Below are 7286 nucleotides of genomic sequence, written 5' to 3'. Positions count from 1 at the left end.
AATTCACTCAGGACTATTTATAAGGTTTCTGGATTTAGAAGGGCCATACCGCCATAGAAAATCTGGAATGTTTAAGTGAGTTGCGTGTGTTCTTCAACCAAGGAAGGTGGTCAGTAATTCTGAATAAGATGTGACTTTGATATTGACCATTCATCCAATCCATTGGAACATGTTAAACAGATATCCTCATCACATCCTTTATCTTATCTCATATATAAAATAAATCTATTGTGCTCTCATTTATTTGTGTGATACAGAATGTGAAGTATTAGCCACATCAAGTCATGCAACATAGAAATCCATTTTTTCTTCTTTTTGTCTTAAGTCCTATAGCCATTATTTTGTAGATATCGAATTGGTCCCTCAGCAAGTACACCTAAGCAAATATTGCCATCTATATTCAAGACTGAAATTGTTCTGAATTGCTCGATCGGTTCTGTATTAGCATCCATTGGTAAGTAATCTCCTTCTGCCTTGAACCAATCATCAACTGATCCACTTTTTTGCTACAACTCTAACAGGTAAAGATTATACAATGATCCCATTAACTCCGCCAAATTTAAGTCCACAACAAAACTTGAGTAACCTTCCTAAAAATAGTTTCTCTATTATGAGGACATGAAACTTGCAGCAGGAATCTATTTTAAAGAGAGAGAAAGAGAAACAGGGTGAAAGAGAAAGATAGAGATACAGAAATAGGGAGAGAGAGAGAAGGAAAAGAGAGAGACAGCTGTTATCTCAGTTGTAAATCAAAGTCTTGTTGGTAGATATATACAATATGTAGTGGATCTAATGATAGATTTACTAGCAGTAAATCATAAGACTGCTAGATTACAAAAGACATCTGGTTTAACACTAACTATAATAAATTATCAATATTCAAAATGTCAGTCAAAATGTAAATCAAACAAGAATATTGCCATTAACTTAGACGCTTACCCCTAAACTTTCCTAAACCTACTCTCTCTATATATATTAAGACATCCTCCATAATCTAACAATGTTGCAATTTCTCATTTAATTATCACTTGATAACACTGTTTGCTGTTCTTTTGTTCATTTAGACTTTCGTTTCTTATTTAAAATGTTCAGTTTAAATTTGTCAGTTTGAATAAAAGAATGTACAATGTCACATTAAAAAAAAAAGTATTTAAGTGAACAAATTTCAACGAGATGTGGCTAGGAGAATATAAATTACCCAAAGGAATTTCCCTCAGCTTCCACCACGCTTTTAAGGTGCCTCTGCAACCTGACACAAGCATTCCTCTCTATGGTGCCTGGAAAATCTTTGAACACCTCCTTAGTCTCGCCCACAGGCCCAATTTTCGTGTTGCCGTTACAGCGGATGGTGTCTTTCTCCCCGGGTGGCCCATACTTAATAATCCATAGGATTACAATCAGGGAAATTAGAAAGCTAGAAATTGAGTCAACTGAAGTTATAAAAATTCTCCGACAAATACTTTTGACTCTTTCTGGGGGTATGGAAAGGATCTAAATCCTGATGCTACTTTTAAGTCCTTTCAGACAGAACCAACTGTGTTCAGAAAGTGCTTGACCACCGTCTCATGGATCATTGCATGGTCATCTCAATTGAACCCAAAGCTGTGTTCAAAGCTGTGTTCAAAGATGTGGGGTGACATCATGCCTCCTTCACTGGGGACGCAACTGAAGACCTACTGGCCAGGGCTTTGTAGTCCCCTTTGCAGCTGCCCATGTTATGGTTTACAGCTTTTAAAATGTTTACAAATTGTTGAACAGCAGCCATGGTGTTGTCATTTTGATATGTGGTATTTGTACATCATAATCCAGGTAATTCTTTTCTAATCCCTAGTTCGATTGCAGTCGTCCATGTCAGCTAACATTTTCTCAATTACATCTTTCATCTTTATAAAGTCCATTGTCATTGATTGTCGTTCAACAATACATCCCGGTGTCTCTGAATATAGAAGACATAAACAGTTGTCAAATTTAGGCTGAACACACTGCATCTGTATTACACGTGTGACATAATATTGTCCTCCTACTTCTTGAAATTATTGACCAAATTTCTTTTCATCTTTTCCTTAATTCTAACATCAACCAATTTGATCATCAGTGATCAACCACAAACACATGACACAATAATTCAGGTAAGATAAACATACGCATTCTCTCATTCTTAAAGCGTACAGTTGTTACTTTTTAATTTTAACTGTCCACATCACCAGAGTATCATCTGATTCAGCAAAGTTTTGAAGACATTTTAATGTCATTCACACCTCTTTGGACACATGAAATGGAACAGAAAATGATAACAAGTGTCCGAAAATATTGTACATTTATACAAACCCTCATTAACTACATATCATTAGTCATTCACACATTAATGCAGTGAAAATATCTGAAATAGTAATTTATCCATATTCCCAACCATGTTAACATCGGTAATTATTTTATGAAATTTCAATAATATTCATACTATCATCAACATTTGACATCTGTTATCCATTCTGGCAAGGGTTGGATGGTCAGTAACTGGTAGGACCAGGAACTGGCAAGGCCAGGGGCTGCACCAGATTCTATAATCTCTTTTCTGTTGGTTTCTTCAGCTGGAGTCCCTTCCTTACACCAACCACTTCACACAATATGCTGCATGCTTTTTACGTGTCACCAGCACTAGTGTTTTTCACCAGCACCTGTTCAGCACCTGTTCCGATACTTTGTACTTGGTACTTTAATTTTAGGTTCTACATTCAGATACGGTGGGGAGATCTTCTCAAGTACAGCAATGTGCTCCATATTTCAACTCTGTCATTTATTTCGTAACTCTCAGAGTTTTGAGGTCGGCCTCCACTACTTTGTCCAATGTCTTCCTGGGTCTCCCTCTTCCACATCATCATCTCTCTCTCTCTCTCTCTCTCTCTCTCTCTCTCTCTCTCTCTCTCTCTCTCAAACATTGAAACTGATAATCTTTAATTTTTACTCCCCGTATCACACTTAAGCATAATGTCGTTTGATTCAGGAAATATTTGTTATTCATCTTCCTTAATGAATCAGATTTCTTTCCAGGTGAGTGACACGCACAGGTCGAATAGCTAAATAATAATAGGTGTCTAAAAACACTGTACACTTGTATCAAGTATCATTAACTACATGCAACTATTGAGCAACATGTTACTCTAAAATGAATATATCTTAAATGGTATTTAAAAAGTGATTCTCAAGAATATATAAGCAAGTCGGAGATAGAGATCAAAATGGAAGCGACAAAGACCGTATTTGCCCAGTCACTTTGGCGTATTTAATGCTTATAATTCTTTTGCTTGTGCCAAGCTATGTATCAATGCCTCCACTCCCCTACCAGACAGCAAGCTAGTACATCATCATCCTAATCCTTTTATAGATTTGTCTTTTACCTTTGATATGGCTTCTCTTGCTATATTTAAATTTACTTACTTCTGCTTACATTCGACAAACGACAGACTGCATGAAGTATTTGCTTTAACTTTCATTCTTTACCAAGTAATTAATTAATCCAGTCTATGCAGAACTATTTGCATATCCTTTGGGTCACTTGTTAGTATTGTGGTATCATCCACGAATGACTTCTTCGGTGATTTCCCTTGAGCCATTCCTTCTGATCAATCTGCTCATCTAAGTAAAACCTCCATCGTAAGCAAAAACCAAATGATTGATATAATACAAACTACAGAAATTCCGATTCCAAGATGATACTGGTCTGTTTTTGTTTCATTTTCTTTCTTGAAGCATATTTTGAAACTGTTATAGCAGCTCCTCATCAGATCTTTAATCTCGTCTAAGATATAAAAGAATTCCACTGTGTCCATTAAAAATTTGTGTGATACAAACCTGTAAGCTTTAGCAAGATCAATCTATAAAGAATTCAAGTCCCTTTTATTCTTCTTTCTGTCTTGTATCACGTTCCAGATTGAAAATGCTCACACGCAGTCGTCTGAATTCTCTCAGTCCCGTAGCCATTATTTTGTAGATATCTTAGCAAGTATATGCATGCAAATCTTACCATCTATATTCAAGATTGAAACTGGTCTGAACTGGCCAATTTAGTCTGCTTCAGCTTAATGTAAGTAAACACCTGACTTGCATCAACCAGTTCATCTTTCAGCCACAACTCTCAGGGTAGTAGCTAATACTTCTAATATGATTGAGTACAACGCATGTACACTCTATATGGTACACCATCACATCCTGGAGCAATCTTTGCTTTTGCCTTCTTCACTCAGCTTTAAACTTGTTTATTGCTGACATCATGAGACTGATTTGAATCATGGTTTCGATGACATTTCAAATTGTCCAGGAGTGGGAATGGTTGATTTTGCTTTGAGTCAATGTAGGGCACCTGTATATGCACATCTAGTTCATCTTCAGTCCATTTTAACCTTCCCTTCTTGGCATATGAAAAACAGCTTCCAAGTAACGCCATAAACGTTCTTAAGGAGCGATACTCTAACCATTTACTCTCCTATATTGCAATATGTTCGATCTATCTTTGCATAATTCAGAGGGGTATGTTTAATTTTGTTGCGAAAGATAATTTTGCTAGTGCTTGTGTCACAATTCAATGCACCCAGGATCCATTATAAAGTAGTTGGTGTTAAGAAGGGCATACCATCAGAGAAAAACTGGAATGTGTGAGATGTGTTCCTCAACCAATCCAGGAGGGCAATAATAAGAACTGACTTGGACAGGGACCACCCATCCAATCCATGGGAGCACGGAAATTAAAGGATAAATGATGAGGGTGATATCATTTCTTATATTGCTTTTTGCAGCCATTATCTATCAGGAAGAGAGAGAGGGAGAGAGAGGGAGAGAGAGAGAGAGAGAAAAAAACAAAGTTTTGTGTGAGCAGCAAACCAAAGTCTTCAGCTTGGATAAAGACAATGTTTAGTGGACGTAATGTTAGATTTACTATCAACGAAAAAAGACACTTTTCGCACTTGCAACATTCCATTGTAAGTGCGCCAGTTTATGAGACACATCTACCTAAACAACAACAATGATGACATCCTATAATTAAACTTAGTAAAAATGTAAAACAAACAAAACTGTTTTCATTACGCATTTTCTTTGACCCTTGAGCAATTATATATTTTAGTTCTCTTTTCCAGAAGCCAACATTAGCTGTATTGTGTGGTCCACCCTTGGTAGACATTTTATTCAGTTTTAGTAATATCTTTAATAGAATTATTCTATAGCTAATCTTTCAATTGGTAATTTTAGGAATAGAACCTATTTTCAGTCTTTCCGGCAAACAAAATATGCTCAGATGAAGTAAATCATATAAAAATCAATTTGGTACAGTTATTTTATACTCACCAACATGTTGCTGCTTAACTGACAATTTCTTTTCTATACTATGGAGGTGTTTCTCCTCCAGCCTTAACCTCTCTGAAATACATATATCAAAGTTTTACAATTTATAGAATTTTTTAAAATCTTTCTTAATAGTGTATATTTTACTTTTGTGAGACATTCCTATCACAAGCACTCAACTAGTGGTTTTGGTAAATATCTTTATACTTTCTACAGTGATACCATATAATAGCTCAATATTTAGCTCCACCAACAAAAGACCAATCTTCTTAAGTCCCCATTTCTCTTTCTCTCTTAAGTCATCTTGCACAATCTAACACAAATGGAATTAACGCTTTTGATTAAGACTTAATAAAACTGATTTTCTCTTAGTTCTCTCTTTTCTTTCTTACATCTATAATACATCTATGACATGTCGTCGCTGCAAACCAAACTCTTCTATTTCGATAAAGAAAAGGTTTAGTGGATTTACTGATCGACTTACTATCAGTGAAAAAGACAGAGTGTTCACCCCTGGAACACATGGCAAGGTAACTTTGCCAGGCTATGACACTTATACGTAACAACAACTTATCAATAAGCTTAGTAATGATGTAAAACAAATTAAAATTAAATCAACTGTTTACTCTTAAACAACAACATAATTTTGTTTTCTGTTCCAAAATATATTATTAACCCCATTGTCTTCTAAATTGTCCATTTTACGAACAATTCTAACCTCTTTGGATATTTTGTGAAATTTCAGTAATATCGATATATTCAATAGAATTATTATACAGCTAATCTTTCAAATGTAAGTTAGGAATGAAAACTGTTCCCAGTCATTCTGATAAACTAAAAAAACCCAAGTTCAAGTACAATTTATAGAAATCAATTGGTCACTGTTTATTTTATACTCACTAATTTGCTGTGGTGCCTCAAGGTCGTCCTCCAGAATCTTTACACTCTCTGAAATTAATATTCCAAATTTTATATATTATAATATAATTTCATTATTGTTATTATTAATCTATGTTTCATTATTGTGGGACATGTTATCGTCAATAGTCAAATAGGGAACACTATGCTTGTAGTCAACACTTTTTTAAGGTGTTACTAGTTGGCCATTAATGATATAGCCACAAATACATGACACACCATTTGAAATAGGGTCAACATACACCTGCCCTCTTTGCTAAACGTTACTGCTGGTAATCTTGAATTCTAATTGCTGACACCACATTTCACCAGAATGTCATCTGATTCAGCAAATATTTGGGTATATTTCAACCTCAGTAGCCCTTATTAATAAAGCAGCTTTCTTTCCAGATGAGCAATATTTAGTTCTACCCTATTGATGCCCTCTCTATCAATGTGGTGGACCTTAATTGGGTGGAAACCCAGTTGCCAACACATTTGAAGATATAAAAGATACTTGCAGAAGGGTTTCACTGACAGAAACTGTTTTTCTGATGTCATTGTTGATATAAGAAAAATATTAAAAGGAATGTGTAACCCTACTTACATTCCATTCCGTCACCACTACTATAATGCATCTGTCACCAATGCTAATTAAGATCAAGTAATTAAAAAGTGTCACTGCAATATTTTGTAAAATAAATCTGATGAATATCAAAAATATTTCACATAACTTTATTTTATATTGAATGAAACCAAAACAATAACATCCGAACATTATTGGATTTGGCTTGCGAAGACCTGTTGGGGCAAGCAAAAGCGAAATCGTGATGGCACCTGTACCAGTGGAGCACTAAGAACACCTCGCAAGCCGAGTTTAGTGTTCAATGAAGAGACATTGGCATGGGTACCAGTCTACAAATTTAGTTTGATTTGGATTTCACTTGCCTCAAAAGGTCTTCGCAAGCAGAGTTTAGTGTCCAAAGAAGGAAGTTACGCGTAAGTGGGCTGGCTACATCCCTGGCAGAGGCCTTAGATTTTGGTCTCACTTAGCT

Source organism: Octopus bimaculoides, chromosome 30 (assembly GCF_001194135.2).
Source record: "Octopus bimaculoides isolate UCB-OBI-ISO-001 chromosome 30, ASM119413v2, whole genome shotgun sequence".
Classification (NCBI taxonomy): domain Eukaryota; kingdom Metazoa; phylum Mollusca; class Cephalopoda; order Octopoda; family Octopodidae; genus Octopus; species Octopus bimaculoides.
This window is presented reverse-complemented; position numbering follows the sequence as displayed.